The sequence below is a fragment of the Crinia signifera genome, chromosome 7 (assembly GCF_055691185.1).
Source record: "Crinia signifera chromosome 7, ASM5569118v1, whole genome shotgun sequence".
NCBI lineage: Eukaryota > Metazoa > Chordata > Amphibia > Anura > Myobatrachidae > Crinia > Crinia signifera.
This window is the reverse complement of record NC_139223.1, coordinates 106569435-106585601: the sequence shown is the minus strand read 5'-3', so window position 1 is coordinate 106585601 and position 16167 is coordinate 106569435. Positions and strand designations below refer to the sequence as shown.

At 39.0% G+C, this 16167-nt stretch overlaps 29 non-coding genes and 6 pseudogenes across 29 annotated transcripts; all 35 read left to right on the top strand.

The window, feature by feature from the left end:
- The first annotated feature begins 18 nt into the window (after positions 1–18).
- Positions 19–137, top strand: LOC146023568 (5S ribosomal RNA). Its single transcript, XR_014452981.1, has one exon. It is a non-coding gene; the product is annotated as a 5S ribosomal RNA (ribosomal RNA).
- A 345-nt stretch (positions 138–482) lies between these two features.
- On the top strand, positions 483–601 carry LOC146022630 (5S ribosomal RNA). The gene has a single exon (XR_014452077.1). It is a non-coding gene; the product is annotated as a 5S ribosomal RNA (ribosomal RNA).
- Positions 602–945: 344 nt separating this feature from the next.
- LOC146021495 (5S ribosomal RNA) lies at positions 946–1064 on the top strand. The gene has a single exon (XR_014450980.1). It is a non-coding gene; the product is annotated as a 5S ribosomal RNA (ribosomal RNA).
- Positions 1065–1408: 344 nt separating this feature from the next.
- On the top strand, positions 1409–1527 carry LOC146025106 (5S ribosomal RNA; annotated as a pseudogene).
- Positions 1528–1874: 347 nt separating this feature from the next.
- On the top strand, positions 1875–1993 carry LOC146023208 (5S ribosomal RNA). Its single transcript, XR_014452632.1, has one exon. It is a non-coding gene; the product is annotated as a 5S ribosomal RNA (ribosomal RNA).
- Positions 1994–2338: 345 nt separating this feature from the next.
- LOC146022628 (5S ribosomal RNA) lies at positions 2339–2457 on the top strand. The gene has a single exon (XR_014452075.1). It is a non-coding gene; the product is annotated as a 5S ribosomal RNA (ribosomal RNA).
- Positions 2458–2801: 344 nt separating this feature from the next.
- On the top strand, positions 2802–2920 carry LOC146021494 (5S ribosomal RNA). The gene has a single exon (XR_014450979.1). It is a non-coding gene; the product is annotated as a 5S ribosomal RNA (ribosomal RNA).
- Positions 2921–3264: 344 nt separating this feature from the next.
- LOC146025105 (5S ribosomal RNA) lies at positions 3265–3383 on the top strand (annotated as a pseudogene).
- A 346-nt stretch (positions 3384–3729) lies between these two features.
- Positions 3730–3848, top strand: LOC146023128 (5S ribosomal RNA). The gene has a single exon (XR_014452556.1). It is a non-coding gene; the product is annotated as a 5S ribosomal RNA (ribosomal RNA).
- A 347-nt stretch (positions 3849–4195) lies between these two features.
- LOC146021944 (5S ribosomal RNA) lies at positions 4196–4314 on the top strand. Its single transcript, XR_014451413.1, has one exon. It is a non-coding gene; the product is annotated as a 5S ribosomal RNA (ribosomal RNA).
- Positions 4315–4659: 345 nt separating this feature from the next.
- Positions 4660–4778, top strand: LOC146022627 (5S ribosomal RNA). The gene has a single exon (XR_014452074.1). It is a non-coding gene; the product is annotated as a 5S ribosomal RNA (ribosomal RNA).
- A 344-nt stretch (positions 4779–5122) lies between these two features.
- Positions 5123–5241, top strand: LOC146021943 (5S ribosomal RNA). Its single transcript, XR_014451412.1, has one exon. It is a non-coding gene; the product is annotated as a 5S ribosomal RNA (ribosomal RNA).
- A 344-nt stretch (positions 5242–5585) lies between these two features.
- LOC146024987 (5S ribosomal RNA) lies at positions 5586–5704 on the top strand (annotated as a pseudogene).
- A 347-nt stretch (positions 5705–6051) lies between these two features.
- On the top strand, positions 6052–6170 carry LOC146022466 (5S ribosomal RNA). The gene has a single exon (XR_014451922.1). It is a non-coding gene; the product is annotated as a 5S ribosomal RNA (ribosomal RNA).
- A 345-nt stretch (positions 6171–6515) lies between these two features.
- On the top strand, positions 6516–6634 carry LOC146023627 (5S ribosomal RNA). Its single transcript, XR_014453038.1, has one exon. It is a non-coding gene; the product is annotated as a 5S ribosomal RNA (ribosomal RNA).
- A 345-nt stretch (positions 6635–6979) lies between these two features.
- On the top strand, positions 6980–7098 carry LOC146022626 (5S ribosomal RNA). The gene has a single exon (XR_014452073.1). It is a non-coding gene; the product is annotated as a 5S ribosomal RNA (ribosomal RNA).
- Positions 7099–7446: 348 nt separating this feature from the next.
- Positions 7447–7565, top strand: LOC146021942 (5S ribosomal RNA). Its single transcript, XR_014451411.1, has one exon. It is a non-coding gene; the product is annotated as a 5S ribosomal RNA (ribosomal RNA).
- A 345-nt stretch (positions 7566–7910) lies between these two features.
- Positions 7911–8029, top strand: LOC146022465 (5S ribosomal RNA). Its single transcript, XR_014451921.1, has one exon. It is a non-coding gene; the product is annotated as a 5S ribosomal RNA (ribosomal RNA).
- A 345-nt stretch (positions 8030–8374) lies between these two features.
- LOC146023260 (5S ribosomal RNA) lies at positions 8375–8493 on the top strand. The gene has a single exon (XR_014452683.1). It is a non-coding gene; the product is annotated as a 5S ribosomal RNA (ribosomal RNA).
- A 345-nt stretch (positions 8494–8838) lies between these two features.
- Positions 8839–8957, top strand: LOC146022464 (5S ribosomal RNA). The gene has a single exon (XR_014451920.1). It is a non-coding gene; the product is annotated as a 5S ribosomal RNA (ribosomal RNA).
- Positions 8958–9303: 346 nt separating this feature from the next.
- Positions 9304–9422, top strand: LOC146021941 (5S ribosomal RNA). Its single transcript, XR_014451410.1, has one exon. It is a non-coding gene; the product is annotated as a 5S ribosomal RNA (ribosomal RNA).
- Positions 9423–9767: 345 nt separating this feature from the next.
- Positions 9768–9886, top strand: LOC146022462 (5S ribosomal RNA). Its single transcript, XR_014451918.1, has one exon. It is a non-coding gene; the product is annotated as a 5S ribosomal RNA (ribosomal RNA).
- A 345-nt stretch (positions 9887–10231) lies between these two features.
- On the top strand, positions 10232–10350 carry LOC146023259 (5S ribosomal RNA). Its single transcript, XR_014452682.1, has one exon. It is a non-coding gene; the product is annotated as a 5S ribosomal RNA (ribosomal RNA).
- A 345-nt stretch (positions 10351–10695) lies between these two features.
- LOC146024547 (5S ribosomal RNA) lies at positions 10696–10814 on the top strand. The gene has a single exon (XR_014453923.1). It is a non-coding gene; the product is annotated as a 5S ribosomal RNA (ribosomal RNA).
- Positions 10815–11159: 345 nt separating this feature from the next.
- Positions 11160–11278, top strand: LOC146024532 (5S ribosomal RNA). The gene has a single exon (XR_014453908.1). It is a non-coding gene; the product is annotated as a 5S ribosomal RNA (ribosomal RNA).
- Positions 11279–11623: 345 nt separating this feature from the next.
- Positions 11624–11742, top strand: LOC146024782 (5S ribosomal RNA; annotated as a pseudogene).
- A 345-nt stretch (positions 11743–12087) lies between these two features.
- On the top strand, positions 12088–12206 carry LOC146023117 (5S ribosomal RNA). The gene has a single exon (XR_014452545.1). It is a non-coding gene; the product is annotated as a 5S ribosomal RNA (ribosomal RNA).
- A 347-nt stretch (positions 12207–12553) lies between these two features.
- On the top strand, positions 12554–12672 carry LOC146023962 (5S ribosomal RNA). The gene has a single exon (XR_014453361.1). It is a non-coding gene; the product is annotated as a 5S ribosomal RNA (ribosomal RNA).
- Positions 12673–13017: 345 nt separating this feature from the next.
- On the top strand, positions 13018–13136 carry LOC146022625 (5S ribosomal RNA). The gene has a single exon (XR_014452072.1). It is a non-coding gene; the product is annotated as a 5S ribosomal RNA (ribosomal RNA).
- A 344-nt stretch (positions 13137–13480) lies between these two features.
- On the top strand, positions 13481–13599 carry LOC146021940 (5S ribosomal RNA). Its single transcript, XR_014451409.1, has one exon. It is a non-coding gene; the product is annotated as a 5S ribosomal RNA (ribosomal RNA).
- A 344-nt stretch (positions 13600–13943) lies between these two features.
- Positions 13944–14062, top strand: LOC146024862 (5S ribosomal RNA; annotated as a pseudogene).
- A 345-nt stretch (positions 14063–14407) lies between these two features.
- LOC146024489 (5S ribosomal RNA) lies at positions 14408–14526 on the top strand. Its single transcript, XR_014453868.1, has one exon. It is a non-coding gene; the product is annotated as a 5S ribosomal RNA (ribosomal RNA).
- Positions 14527–14870: 344 nt separating this feature from the next.
- On the top strand, positions 14871–14989 carry LOC146024861 (5S ribosomal RNA; annotated as a pseudogene).
- A 347-nt stretch (positions 14990–15336) lies between these two features.
- On the top strand, positions 15337–15455 carry LOC146022461 (5S ribosomal RNA). The gene has a single exon (XR_014451917.1). It is a non-coding gene; the product is annotated as a 5S ribosomal RNA (ribosomal RNA).
- A 346-nt stretch (positions 15456–15801) lies between these two features.
- LOC146023961 (5S ribosomal RNA) lies at positions 15802–15920 on the top strand. The gene has a single exon (XR_014453360.1). It is a non-coding gene; the product is annotated as a 5S ribosomal RNA (ribosomal RNA).
- The last annotated feature ends 247 nt before the right edge of the window (positions 15921–16167 follow it).

Here is a 16167-nt window from a genome sequence, read left to right as displayed (position 1 = left end):
AAAAAGTGCATGTATCTCACCTACAGCCATACCACATTGGATAGGCCCAATCTCGTCTGATCTTGGAATCTAAGCAGTGTTGGGCCTGGTTAGTACTTGGGTGGGAGACCACATGGGAACACCAGATGCTGTAGGTTTTTTCACATTACTGGCAAATTGTTTTTATTCTCTATCTATTTAAATTGGAAACTTTTTCTTTTTATTGCCAGCACAGACATTTAGAAGAGGTCAAACATACACAATAGCCATCACCTAAAGACTTACCACACTGTTTAGGCCCAATTCCAACTGCTTTTGGCAGCTAAACAGTGTTGAGCCTCTTTAGTAGTTTCATTTAAGATCCCCTGCTAATATCATGTCCTGTAGGTCTTTTTACATTACCAAAACATGATTTTTTTCATTAAGCCAAAACAGTTAGGAAACTTTTTTATTAGCTTACCTGGTGATAGAAGTAGAAGAGGGCAAAAAAATGCCTGTATCTCACCTACAGCCATACCACATTGGATATGCCCAATCTCGTCTGGTCTTGGAAGCTAAGCAGTGTTGGGCCTGGTAAGTACTTGGGTGGGAGACCACATGGGAACACCAGGTGCTGTAGGTTTTTTCACATTACTGACAAATTGTTTTTATTCTCTAGCTATTTAAATTGGAAACTTTTTCTTTTTATTGCCTGTAGAGACATTTGTAAGAGGTCAAACAGACACAATAGCCATCACCTAAAGACTTACCACACTGTTTAGGCCCAATTCCAACTGCTTTTGGCAGCTAAACAGTGTTGAGCCTCTTTAGTAGTTTAATTTAAGATCCCCTGCTAATATCATGTCCTGTAGGTCTTTTTACATTACCAACACATGATTTTTTTCAGTAAGCAAAAACAGTTAGCAGGCTTTTTTATTAGCTTACCTGGTGATAGAAGAGAAGAGGTCAAAAAAGAGCATGTATCTCACCTACAGCCATACCACATTGGATAGGCCCAATCTCATCTGATCTTGGAAGCTAAGCAGTGTTGGGCCTGGTTAGTACTTGGGTGGGAGACCACATGGGAACACCAGGTGCTGTAGGTTTTTTCACATTACTGGCAAATTGTTTTTATTCTCTATCTATTTAAATTGGAAACTTTTTCTTTTTATTGCCAGCACAGACATTTAGAAGAGGTCAAACATACACAATAGCCATCACCTAAAGACTTACCACACTGTTTAGGCCCAATTCCAACTGCTTTTGGCAGCTAAACAGTGTTGAGCCTCTTTAGTATTTTAATTTAAGATCCCCTGCTAATATCATGTCCTGTAGGTCTTTTTACATTACCAACACATGATTTTTTTCAGTAAGCAAAAACAGTTAGGAAGCTTTTTTATTAGCTTACCTGGTGATAGAAGAGAAGAGGGCAAAAAAGAGCATGTATCTCAACTACAGCCATACCACATTGGATAGGCCCAATCTTGTCTAATCTTGGAAGCTAAGCAGTGTTGGGCCTGGTTAGTACTTGGGTGGGAGACCACATTGGAACACCTGGTGCTGTAGGTTTTTTCACATTACTGGCAAATTGTTTTTATTCTCTAGCTATTTAAATTGGAAACTTTTTCTTTTTATTGCCAGTACAGACATTTGGAAGAGGTCAAACAGACACAATAGCCATCACCTAAAGACTTACCACACTGTTTAGGCCCAATTCCAACTGCTTTTGGCAGCTAAACAGTGTATGAGCCTCTTTAGTAGTTTCATTTAAGATCCCCTGCTAATATCATGTCCTGTAGGTCTTTTTACATTACCAAAACATGATTTTTTTCATTAAGCCAAAACAGTTAGTAAACTTTTTTATTAGCTTACCTGGTGATAGAAGTAGAAGAGGGCAAAAAAAGTGCAGGTATCTCACCTACAGCCATACCACATTGGATAGGCCCAATCTCGTCTGATCTTGGAAGCCAAGCAGTGTTGGGCCTGGTTAGTACTTGGGTGGGAGACCACATGGGAACACCAGGTGCTGTAGGTTTTTTCACATTACTGGCAAATTGTTTTTATTCTCTATCTATTTAAATTGGAAACTTTTTCTTTTTATTGCCAGCACAGACATTTAGAAGAGGTCAAACATACACAATAGCCATCACCTAAAGACTTACCACACTGTTTAGGCCCAATTCCAACTGCTTTTGGCAGCTAAACAGTGTTGAGCCTCTTTAGTAGTTTAATTTAAGATCCCCTGCTAATATCATGTCCTGTAGGTCTTTTTACATTGCCAACACATGATTTTTTTCAGTAAGCAAAAACAGTTACGAAACTTTTTTATTAGCTTACCTGGTGATAGAAGTAGAAGAGGGCAAAAAAGTGCCTGTATCTCACCTACAGCCATACCACATTGGATATGCCCAATCTCGTCTGGTCTTGGAAGCTAAGCAGTGTTGGGCCTGGTAAGTACTTGGGTGGGAGACCACATGGGAACACCAGGTGCTGTAGGTTTTTTCACATTACTGGCAAATTGTTTTTATTCTCTAGCTATTTAAATTGGAAACTTTTTCTTTTTATTGCCTGTAGAGACATTTGTAAGAGGTCAAACAGACACAATAGCCATCACCTAAAGACTTACCACACTGTTTAGGCCCAATTCCAACTGCTTTTGGCAGCTAAACAGTGTTGAGCCTCTTTAGTAGTTTAATTTAAGATCCCCTGCTAATATCATGTCCTGTAGGTCTTTTTACATTACCAACACATGATTTTTTTCAGTAAGCAAAAACAGTTAGCAGGCTTTTTTATTAGCTTACCTGGTGATAGAAGAGAAGAGGTCAAAAAAGAGCATGTATCTCACCTACAGCCATACCACATTGGATAGGCCCAATCTCATCTGATCTTGGAAGCTAAGCAGTGTTGGGCCTGGTTAGTACTTGGGTGGGAGACCACATGGGAACACCAGGTGCTGTAGGTTTTTTCACATTACTGGCAAATTGTTTTTATTCTCTATCTATTTAAATTGGAAACTTTTTCTTTTTATTGCCAGCACAGACATTTAGAAGAGGTCAAACATACACAATAGCCATCACCTAAAGACTTACCACACTGTTTAGGCCCAATTCCAACTGCTTTTGGCAGCTAAACAGTGTTGAGCCTCTTTAGTATTTTAATTTAAGATCCCCTGCTAATATCATGTCCTGTAGGTCTTTTTACATTACCAACACATGATTTTTTTCAGTAAGCAAAAACAGTTAGGAAGCTTTTTTATTAGCTTACCTGGTGATAGAAGAGAAGAGGGCAAAAAAGAGCATGTATCTCAACTACAGCCATACCACATTGGATAGGCCCAATCTTGTCTAATCTTGGAAGCTAAGCAGTGTTGGGCCTGGTTAGTACTTGGGTGGGAGACCACATTGGAACACCTGGTGCTGTAGGTTTTTTCACATTACTGGCAAATTGTTTTTATTCTCTAGCTATTTAAATTGGAAACTTTTTCTTTTTATTGCCAGTACAGACATTTGGAAGAGGTCAAACAGACACAATAGCCATCACCTAAAGACTTACCACACTGTTTAGGCCCAATTCCAACTGCTTTTGGCAGCTAAACAGTGTATGAGCCTCTTTAGTAGTTTCATTTAAGATCCCCTGCTAATATCATGTCCTGTAGGTCTTTTTACATTACCAAAACATGATTTTTTTCATTAAGCCAAAACAGTTAGTAAACTTTTTTATTAGCTTACCTGGTGATAGAAGTAGAAGAGGGCAAAAAAATGCCTGTATCTCACCTACAGCCATACCACATTGGATATGCCCAATCTCGTCTGATCTTGGAAGCTAAGCAGTGTTGGGCCTGGTTAGTACTTGGGTGGGAGACCACATGGGAACACCAGGTGCTGTAGGTTTTTTCACATTACTGGCAAATTGTTTTTATTCTCTAGCTATTTAAATTGGAAACTTTTTCTTTTTATTGCCTGTAGAGACATTTGTAAGAGGTCAAACAGACACAATAGCCATCACCTAAAGACTTACCACACTGTTTAGGCCCAATTCCAACTGCTTTTGGCAGCTAAACAGTGTATGAGCCTCTTTAGTAGTTTCATTTAAGATCCCCTGCTAATATCATGTCCTGTAGGTCTTTTTACATTACCAAAACATGATTTTTTTCATTAAGCCAAAACAGTTAGGAAACTTTTTTATTAGCTTACCTGGTGATAGAAGTAGAAGAGGGCAAAAAAAGTGCGTGTATCTCACCTACAGCCATACCACATTGGATAGGCCCAATCTCGTCTGATCTTGGAAGCTAAGCAGTGTTGGGCCTGGTTAGTACTTGGGTGGGAGACCACATGGGAACACCAGGTGCTGTAGGTTTTTTCACATTACTGACAAATTGTTTTTATTCTCTATCTATTTAAATTGGAAACTTTTTCTTTTTATTGCCAGCACAGACATTTAGAAGAGGTCAAACATACACAATAGCCATCACCTAAAGACTTACCACACTGTTTAGGCACAATTCCAACTGCTTTTGGCAGCTAAACAGTGTTGAGCCTCTTTAGTAGTTTAATTTAAGATCCCCTGCTAATATCATGTCCTGTAGGTCTTTTTACATTGCCAACACATGATTTTTTTCAGTAAGCAAAAACAGTTACGAAACTTTTTTATTAGCTTACCTGGTGATAGAAGTAGAAGAGGGCAAAAAAATGCCTGTATCTCACCTACAGCCATACCACATTGGATATGCCCAATCTCGTCTGGTCTTGGAAGCTAAGCAGTGTTGGGCCTGGTAAGTACTTGGGTGGGAGACCACATGGGAACACCAGGTGCTGTAGGTTTTTTCACATTACTGGCAAATTGTTTTTATTCTCTAGCTATTTAAATTGGAAACTTTTTCTTTTTATTGCCTGTAGAGACATTTGTAAGAGGTCAAACAGACACAATAGCCATCACCTAAAGACTTACCACACTGTTTAGGCCCAATTCCAACTGCTTTTGGCAGCTAAACAGTGTTGAGCCTCTTTAGTAGTTTAATTTAAGATCCCCTGCTAATATCATGTCTTGTAGGTCTTTTTACATTACCAACACATGATTTTTTTCAGTAAGCAAAAACAGTTAGCAGGCTTTTTTATTAGCTTACCTGGTGATAGAAGAGAAGAGGTCAAAAAAGAGCATGTATCTCACCTACAGCCATACCACATTGGATAGGCCCAATCTCGTCTGATCTTGGAAGCTAAGCAGTGTTGGGCCTGGTTAGTACTTGGGTGGGAGACCACATGGGAACACCAGGTGCTGTAGGTTTTTTCACATTACTGGCAAATTGTTTTTATTCTCTATCTATTTAAATTGGAAACTTTTTCTTTTTATTGCCAGCACAGACATTTAGAAGAGGTCAAACATACACAATAGCCATCACCTAAAGACTTACCACACTGTTTAGGCCCAATTCCAACTGCTTTTGGCAGCTAAACAGTGTTGAGCCTCTTTAGTATTTTAATTTAAGATCCCCTGCTAATATCATGTCCTGTAGGTCTTTTTACATTACCAACACATGATTTTTTTCAGTAAGCAAAAACAGTTAGGAAGCTTTTTTATTAGCTTACCTGGTGATAGAAGAGAAGAGGGCAAAAAAGAGCATGTATCTCACCTACAGCCATACCACATTGGATAGGCCCAATCTTGTCTGATCTTGGAAGCTAAGCAGTGTTGGGCCTGGTTAGTACTTGGGTGGGAGACCACATTGGAACACCTTGTGCTGTAGGTTTTTTCACATTACTGGCAAATTGTTTTTATTCTCTAGCTATTTAAATTGGAAACTTTTTCTTTTTATTGCCAGTACAGACATTTGGAAGAGGTCAAACAGACACAATAGCCATCACCTAAAGACTTACCACACTGTTTAGGCCCAATTCCAACTGCTTTTGGCAGCTAAACAGTGTATGAGCCTCTTTAGTAGTTTCATTTAAGATCCCCTGCTAATATCATGTCCTGTAGGTCTTTTTACATTACCAAAACATGATTTTTTTCATTAAGCCAAAACAGTTAGTAAACTTTTTTATTAGCTTACCTGGTGATAGAAGTAGAAGAGGGCAAAAAAAGTGCAGGTATCTCACCTACAGCCATACCACATTGGATATGTCCAATCTCGTCTGATCTTGGAAGCTAAGCAGTGTTGGGCCTGGTTAGTACTTGGGTGGGAGACCACATGGGAACACCAGGTGCTGTAGGTTTTTTCACATTACTGGCAAATTGTTTTTATTCTCTAGCTATTTAAATTGGAAACTTTTTCTTTTTATTGCCTGTAGAGACATTTGTAAGAGGTCAAACAGACACAATGGCCATCACCTAAAGACTTACCACACTGTTTAGGCCCAATTCCAACTGCTTTTGGCAGCTAAACAGTGTTGAGCCTCTTTAGTAGTTTCATTTAAGATCCCCTGCTAATATCATGTCCTGTAGGTCTTTTTACATTACCAAAACATGATTTTTTTCATTAAGCCAAAACAGTTAGGAAACTTTTTTATTAGCTTACCTGGTGATAGAAGTAGAAGAGGGCAAAAAAGTGCATGTATCTCACCTACAGCCATACCACATTGGATAGGCCCAATCTCATCTGATCTTGGAAGCTAAGCAGTGTTGGGCCTGGTTAGTACTTGGGTGGGAGACCACATGGGAACACCAGATGCTGTAGGTTTTTTCACATTACTGGCAAATTGTTTTTATTCTCTATCTATTTAAATTGGAAACTTTTTCTTTTTATTGCCAGCACAGACATTTAGAAGAGGTCAAACATACACAATAGCCATCACCTAAAGACTTACCACACTGTTTAGGCCCAATTCCAACTGCTTTTGGCAGCTAAACAGTGTTGAGCCTCTTTAGTAGTTTAATTTAAGATCCCCTGCTAATATCATGTCCTGTAGGTCTTTTTACATTGCCAACACATGATTTTTTTCAGTAAGCAAAAACAGTTACGAAACTTTTTTATTAGCTTACCTGGTGATAGAAGTAGAAGAGGGCAAAAAAATGCCTGTATCTCACCTACAGCCATACCACATTGGATATGCCCAATCTCGTCTGGTCTTGGAAGCTAAGCAGTGTTGGGCCTGGTAAGTACTTGGGTGGGAGACCACATGGGAACACCAGGTGCTGTAGGTTTTTTCACATTACTGGCAAATTGTTTTTATTCTCTAGCTATTTAAATTGGAAACTTTTTCTTTTTATTGCCTGTAGAGACATTTGTAAGAGGTCAAACAGACACAATAGCCATCACCTAAAGACTTACCACACTGTTTAGGCCCAATTCCAACTGCTTTTGGCAGCTAAACAGTGTATGAGCCTCTTTAGTAGTTTCATTTAAGATTCCCTGCTAATATCATGTCCTGTAGGTCTTTTTACATTACCAAAACATGATTTTTTTTCATTAAGCCAAAACAGTTAGGAAACTTTTTTATTAGCTTACCTGGTGATAGAAGTAGAAGAGGGCAAAAAAAGTGCAGGTATCTCACCTACAGCCATACCACATTGGATAGGCCCAATCTCGTCTGATCTTGGAAGCTAAGCAGTGTTGGGCCTGGTTAGTACTTGGGTGGGAGACCACATGGGAACACCAGGTGCTGTAGGTTTTTTCACATTACTGGCAAATTGTTTTTATTCTCTATCTATTTAAATTGGAAACTTTTTCTTTTTATTGCCAGCACAGACATTTAGAAGAGGTCAAACATACACAATAGCCATCACCTAAAGACTTACCACACTGTTTAGGCCCAATTCCAACTGCTTTTGGCAGCTAAACAGTGTTGAGCCTCTTTAGTAGTTTAATTTAAGATCCCCTGCTAATATCATGTCCTGTAGGTCTTTTTACATTGCCAACACATGATTTTTTTCAGTAAGCAAAAACAGTTACGAAACTTTTTTATTAGCTTACCTTGTGATAGAAGTAGAAGAGGGCAAAAAAGTGCCTGTATCTCACCTACAGCCATACCACATTGGATATGTCCAATCTCGTCTGATCTTGGAAGCTAAGCAGTGTTGGGCCTGGTTAGTACTTGGGTGGGAGACCACATGGGAACACCAGGTGCTGTAGGTTTTTTCACATTACTGGCAAATTGTTTTTATTCTCTAGCTATTTAAATTGGAAACTTTTTCTTTTTATTGCCTGTAGAGACATTTGTAAGAGGTCAAACAGACACAATGGCCATCACCTAAAGACTTACCACACTGTTTAGGCCCAATTCCAACTGCTTTTGGCAGCTAAACAGTGTTGAGCCTCTTTAGTAGTTTAATTTAAGATCCCCTGCTAATATCATGTCCTGTAGGTCTTTTTACATTACCAACACATGATTTTTTTCAGTAAGCAAAAACAGTTAGGAAACTTTTTTATTAGCTTACCTGGTGATAGAAGTAGAAGAGGGCAAAAAAGTGCATGTATCTCACCTACAGCCATACCACATTAGATAGGCCCAATCTCATCTGATCTTGGAAGCTAAGCAGTGTTGGGCCTGGTTAGTACTTGGGTGGGAGACCACATGGGAACACCAGGTGCTGTAGGTTTTTTCACATTACTGGCAAATTGTTTTTATTCTCTATCTATTTAAATTGGAAACTTTTTCTTTTTATTGCCAGCACAGACATTTAGAAGAGGTCAAACATACACAATAGCCATCACCTAAAGACTTACCACACTGTTTAGGCCCAATTCCAACTGCTTTTGGCAGCTAAACAGTGTTGAGCCTCTTTAGTAGTTTAATTTAAGATCCCCTGCTAATATCATGTCCTGTAGGTCTTTTTACATTGCCAACACATGATTTTTTTCAGTAAGCAAAAACAGTTACGAAACTTTTTTATTAGCTTACCTTGTGATAGAAGTAGAAGAGGGCAAAAAAGTGCCTGTATCTCACCTACAGCCATACCACATTGGATATGTCCAATCTCGTCTGATCTTGGAAGCTAAGCAGTGTTGGGCCTGGTTAGTACTTGGGTGGGAGACCACATGGGAACACCAGGTGCTGTAGGTTTTTTCACATTACTGGCAAATTGTTTTTATTCTCTAGCTATTTAAATTGGAAACTTTTTCTTTTTATTGCCTGTAGAGACATTTGTAAGAGGTCAAACAGACACAATGGCCATCACCTAAAGACTTACCACACTGTTTAGGCCCAATTCCAACTGCTTTTGGCAGCTAAACAGTGTTGAGCCTCTTTAGTAGTTTAATTTAAGATCCCCTGCTAATATCATGTCCTGTAGGTCTTTTTACATTACCAACACATGATTTTTTTCAGTAAGCAAAAACAGTTAGGAAACTTTTTTATTAGCTTACCTGGTGATAGAAGTAGAAGAGGGCAAAAAAAGTGCAGGTATCTCACCTACAGCCATACCACATTGGATAGGCCCAATCTCGTCTGATCTTGGAAGCTAAGCAGTGTTGGGCCTGGTTAGTACTTGGGTGGGAGACCACATGGGAACACCAGGTGCTGTAGGTTTTTTCACATTACTGGCAAATTGTTTTTATTCTCTATCTATTTAAATTGGAAACTTTTTCTTTTTATTGCCAGCACAGACATTTAGAAGAGGTCAAACATACACAATAGCCATCACCTAAAGACTTACCACACTGTTTAGGCCCAATTCCAACTGCTTTTGGCAGCTAAACAGTGTTGAGCCTCTTTAGTAGTTTAATTTAAGATCCCCTGCTAATATCATGTCCTGTAGGTCTTTTTACATTGCCAACACATGATTTTTTTCAGTAAGCAAAAACAGTTACGAAACTTTTTTATTAGCTTACCTTGTGATAGAAGTAGAAGAGGGCAAAAAAGTGCCTGTATCTCACCTACAGCCATACCACATTGGATATGTCCAATCTCGTCTGATCTTGGAAGCTAAGCAGTGTTGGGCCTGGTTAGTACTTGGGTGGGAGACCACATGGGAACACCAGGTGCTGTAGGTTTTTTCACATTACTCGCAAATTGTTTTTATTCTCTAGCTATTTAAATTGGAAACTTTTTCTTTTTATTGCCTGTAGAGACATTTGTAAGAGGTCAAACAGACACAATGGCCATCACCTAAAGACTTACCACACTGTTTAGGCCCAATTCCAACTGCTTTTGGCAGCTAAACAGTGTTGAGCCTCTTTAGTAGTTTAATTTAAGATCCCCTGCTAATATCATGTCCTGTAGGTCTTTTTACAATACCAACACATGATTTTTTTCAGTAAGCAAAAACAGTTAGGAAACTTTTTTATTAGCTTACCTGGTGATAGAAGTAGAAGAGGGCAAAAAAGTGCATGTATCTCACCTACAGCCATACCACATTAGATAGGCCCAATCTCATCTGATCTTGGAAGCTAAGCAGTGTTGGGCCTGGTTAGTACTTGGGTGGGAGACCACATGGGAACACCAGGTGCTGTAGGTTTTTTCACATTACTGGCAAATTGTTTTTATTCTCTATCTATTTAAATTGGAAACTTTTTCTTTTTATTGCCAGCACAGACATTTAGAAGAGGTCAAACATACACAATAGCCATCACCTAAAGACTTACCACACTGTTTAGGCCCAATTCCAACTGCTTTTGGCAGCTAAACAGTGTTGAGCCTCTTTAGTAGTTTAATTTAAGATCCCCTGCTAATATCATGTCCTGTAGGTCTTTTTACATTGCCAACACATGATTTTTTTCAGTAAGCAAAAACAGTTACGAAACTTTTTTATTAGCTTACCTGGTTTTAGAAGTAGAAGAGGGCAAAAAAGTGGCTGTATCTCACCTACAGCCATACCACATTGGATATGCCCAATCTCGTCTGATCTTGGAAGCTAAGCAGTGTTGGGTCTGGTTAGTGCTTGGGTGGTAGACCACATGGGAACACCTGGTGCTGTAGGTTTTTTCACATTACTGGCAAATTGTTTTTATTCTCTAGCTATTTAAATTGGAAACTTTTTATTTTTATTGCCTGTAGAGACATTTGTAAGAGGTCAAACAGACACAATAGCCATCACCTAAAGACTTACCACACTGTTTAGGCCCAATTCCAACTGCTTTTGGCAGCTAAACAGTGTTGAGCCTCTTTAGTAGTTTAATTTAAGATCCCCTGCTAATATCATGTCCTGTAGGTCTTTTTACATTGCCAACACATGATTTTTTTCATTAAGCAAAAACAGTTACAAAACTTTTTTATTAGCTTACCTGGTGATAGAAGTAGAAGAGGGCAAAAAAGTGCCTTTATCTCACCTACAGCCATACCACATTGGATTTGCCCAATCTCGTCTGATCTTGGAACCTAAGCAGTGTTGTGCCTGGTTAGTACTTGGGTGGGAGACCACGTGGGAACACCAGGTGCTGTAGGTTTTTTCACATTACTGGCAAATTGTTTTTATTCTCTATCTATTTAAATTGGAAACTTTTTCTTTTTATTGCCTGTAGAGACATTTGTAAGAGGTCAATCAGACACAATAGCCATCACCTAAAGACTTACCACACTGTTTAGGCCCAATTCCAACTGCTTTTGGCAGCTAAACAGTGTTGAGCCTCTTTAGTATTTTAATTTAAGATCCCCTGCTAATATCATGTCCTGTAGGTCTTTTTACATTACCAACACATGATTTTTTTCAGTAAGCAAAAACAGTTAGGAAGCTTTTTTTATTAGCTTACCTGGTGATAGAAGAGAAGAGGGCAAAAAAGAGCATGCATCTCACCTACATCCATACCACATTGGATAGGCCCAATCTCGTCTGATCTTCGAAGCTAAGCAGTGTTGGGCCTGGTTAGTACTTGGGTGGGAGACCACATGGGAACACCAGGTGCTGTAGGTTTTTTCACATTACTGGCAACTTGTTTTTATTCTCTATCTATTTAAATTGGAAACTTTTTCTTTTTATTGCCAGCACAGACATTTAGAAGAGGTCAAACATACACAATAGCCATCACCTAAAGACTTACCACACTGTTTAGGCCCAATTCCAACTGCTTTTGGCAGCTAAACAGTGTTGAGCCTCTTTAGTAGTTTAATTTAAGATCCCCTGCTAATATCATGTCCTGTAGGTCTTTTTACATTGCCAACACATGATTTTTTTCATTAAGCAAAAACAGTTACGAAACTTTTTTATTAGCTTACCTGGTGATAGAAGTAGAAGAGGGCAAAAAAATGCCTGTATCTCACCTACAGCCATACCACATTGGATATGCCCAATCTCGTCTGATCTTGGAAGCTAAGCAGTGTTGGGCCTGGTTAGTACTTGGGTGGGAGACCACATGGGAACACCAGGTGCTGTAGGTTTTTTCACATTACTGGCAAATTGTTTTTATTCTCTAGCTATTTAAATTGGAAACTTTTTCTTTTTATTGCCTGTAGAGACATTTGTAAGAGGTCAAACAGACACAATAGCCATCACCTAAAGACTTACCACACTGTTTAGGCCCAATTCCAACTGCTTTTGGCAGCTAAACAGTGTATGAGCCTCTTTAGTAGTTTCATTTAAGATCCCCTGCTAATATCATGTCCTGTAGGTCTTTTTACATTACCAAAACATGATTTTTTTCATTAAGCCAAAACAGTTAGGAAACTTTTTTATTAGCTTACCTGGTGATAGAAGTAGAAGAGGGCAAAAAAAGTGCATGTATCTCACCTACAGCCATACCACATTGGATAGGCCCAATCTCGTCTGATCTTGGAAGCTAAGCAGTGTTGGGCCTGGTTAGTACTTGGGTGGGAGACCACATGGGAACACCAGATGCTGTAGGTTTTTTCACATTACTGGCCAATTGTTTTTATTCTCTATCTATTTAAATTGGAAACTTTTTCTTTTTATTGCCAGCACAGACATTTAGAAGAGGTCAAACATACACAATAGCCATCACCTAAAGACTTACCACACTGTTTAGGCCCAATTCCAACTGCTTTTGGCAGCTAAACAGTGTTGAGCCTCTTTAGTAGTTTAATTTAAGATCCCCTGCTAATATCATGTCCTGTAGGTCTTTTTACATTGCCAACACATGATTTTTTTCAGTAAGCAAAAACAGTTACGAAACTTTTTTATTAGCTTACCTGGTGATAGAAGTAGAAGAGGGCAAAAAAATGCCTGTATCTCACCTACAGCCATACCACATTGGATATGCCCAATCTCGTCTGGTCTTGGAAGCTAAGCAGTGTTGGGCCTGGTAAGTACTTGGGTGGGAGACCACATGGGAACACCAGGTGCTGTAGGTTTTTTCACATTACTGGCAAATTGTTTTTATTCTCTAGCTATTTAAATTGGAAACTTTTTCTTTTTATTGCCTGTAGAGACATTTGTAAGAGGTCAAACAGACACAATAGCCATCACCTAAAGACTTACCACACTGTTTAGGCCCAATTCCAACTGCTTTTGGCAGCTAAACAGTGTTGAGCCTCTTTAGTAGTTTCATTTAAGATCCCCTGCTAATATCATGTCCTGTAGGTCTTTTTACATTACCAACACATGATTTTTTTCAGTAAGCAAAAACAGTTAGCAGGCTTTTTTATTAGCTTACCTGGTGATAGAAGAGAAGAGGTCAAAAAAGAGCATGTATCTCACCTACAGCCATACCACATTGGATAGGCCCAATCTCGTCTGATCTTGGAAGCTAAGCAGTGTTGGGCCTGGTTAGTACTTGGGTGGGAGACCACATGGGAACACCAGGTGCTGTAGGTTTTTTCACATTACTGGCAAATTGTTTTTATTCTCTATCTATTTAAATTGGAAACTTTTTCTTTTTATTGCCAGCACAGACATTTAGAAGAGGTCAAACATACACAATAGCCATCACCTAAAGACTTACCACACTGTTTAGGCCCAATTCCAACTGCTTTTGGCAGCTAAACAGTGTTGAGCCTCTTTAGTATTTTAATTTAAGATCCCCTGCTAATATCATGTCCTGTAGGTCTTTTTACATTACCAACACATGATTTTTTTCAGTAAGCAAAAACAGTTAGGAAGCTTTTTTATTAGCTTACCTGGTGATAGAAGAGAAGAGGGCAAAAAAGAGCATGTATCTCACCTACAGCCATACCACATTGGATAGGTCCAATCTTGTCTGATCTTGGAAGCTAAGCAGTGTTGGGCCTGGTTAGTACTTGGGTGGGAGACCACATTGGAACACCTGGTGCTGTAGGTTTTTTCACATTACTGGCAAATTGTTTTTATTCTCTAGCTATTTAAATTGGAAACTTTTTCTTTTTATTGCCAGTACAGACATTTGGAAGAGGTCAAACAGACACAATAGCCATCACCTAAAGACTTACCACACTGTTTAGGCCCAATTCCAACTGCTTTTGGCAGCTAAACAGTGTATGAGCCTCTTTAGTAGTTTCATTTAAGATCCCCTGCTAATATCATGTCCTGTAGGTCTTTTTACATTACCAACACATGATTTTTTTCAGTAAGCAAAAACAGTTAGGAAGCTTTTTTATTAGCTTACCTGGTGATAGAAGAGAAGAGGGCAAAAAAGAGCATGTATCTCACCTACAGCCATACCACATTGGATAGGTCCAATCTTGTCTGATCTTGGAAGCTAAGCAGTGTTGGGCCTGGTTAGTACTTGGGTGGGAGACCACATGGGAACACCAGGTGCTGTAGGTTTTTTCACATTACTGGCAAATTGTTTTTATTCTCTATCTATTTAAATTGGAAACTTTTTCTTTTTATTGCCAGCACAGACATTTAGAAGAGGTCAAACATACACAATAGCCATCACCTAAAGACTTACCACACTGTTTAGGCCCAATTCCAACTGCTTTTGGCAGCTAAACAGTGTTGAGCCTCTTTAGTATTTTAATTTAAGATCCCCTGCTAATATCATGTCCTGTAGGTCTTTTTACATTACCAACACATGATTTTTTTCAGTAAGCAAAAACAGTTAGGAAGCTTTTTTATTAGCTTACCTGGTGATAGAAGAGAAGAGGGCAAAAAAGAGCATGTATCTCACCTACAGCCATACCACATTGGATAGGTCCAATCTTGTCTGATCTTGGAAGCTAAGCAGTGTTGGGCCTGGTTAGTACTTGGGTGGGAGACCACATTGGAACACCTGGTGCTGTAGGTTTTTTCACATTACTGGCAAATTGTTTTTATTCTCTAGCTATTTAAATTGGAAACTTTTTCTTTTTATTGCCAGTACAGACATTTGGAAGAGGTCAAACAGACACAATAGCCATCACCTAAAGACTTACCACACTGTTTAGGCCCAATTCCAACTGCTTTTGGCAGCTAAACAGTGTATGAGCCTCTTTAGTAGTTTCATTTAAGATCCCCTGCTAATATCATGTCCTGTAGGTCTTTTTACATTACCAAAACATGATTTTTTTCATTAAGCCAAAACAGTTAGTAAACTTTTTTATTAGCTTACCTGGTGATAGAAGTAGAAGAGGGCAAAAAAAGTGCAGGTATCTCACCTACAGCCATACCACATTGGATATGTCCAATCTCGTCTGATCTTGGAAGCTAAGCAGTGTTGGGCCTGGTTAGTACTTGGGTGGGAGACCACATGGGAACACCAGGTGCTGTAGGTTTTTTCACATTACTGGCAAATTGTTTTTATTCTCTAGCTATTTAAATTGGAAACTTTTTCTTTTTATTGCCTGTAGAGACATTTGTAAGAGGTCAAACAGACACAATGGCCATCACCTAAAGACTTACCACACTGTTTAGGCCCAATTCCAACTGCTTTTGGCAGCTAAACAGTGTTGAGCCTCTTTAGTAGTTTCATTTAAGATCCCCTGCTAATATCATGTCCTGTAGGTCTTTTTACATTACCAAAACATGATTTTTTTCATTAAGCCAAAACAGTTAGGAAACTTTTTTATTAGCTTACCTGGTGATAGAAGTAGAAGAGGGCAAAAAAAGTGCATGTATCTCACCTACAGCCATACCACATTGGATAGGCCCAATCTCGTCTGATCTTGGAAGCTAAGCAGTGTTGGGCCTGGTTAGTACTTGGGTGGGAGACCACATGGGAACACCAGATGCTGTAGGTTTTTTCACATTACTGGCAAATTGTTTTTATTCTCTATCTATTTAAATTGGAAACTTTTTCTTTTTATTGCCAGCACAGACATTTAGAAGAGGTCAAACATACACAATAGCCATCACCTAAAGACTTACCACACTGTTTAGGCCCAATTCCAACTGCTTTTGGCAGCTAAACAGTGTTGAGCCTCTTTAGTAGTTTAATTTAAGATCCCCTGCTAATATCATGTCCTGTAGGTCTTTTTACATTGCCAA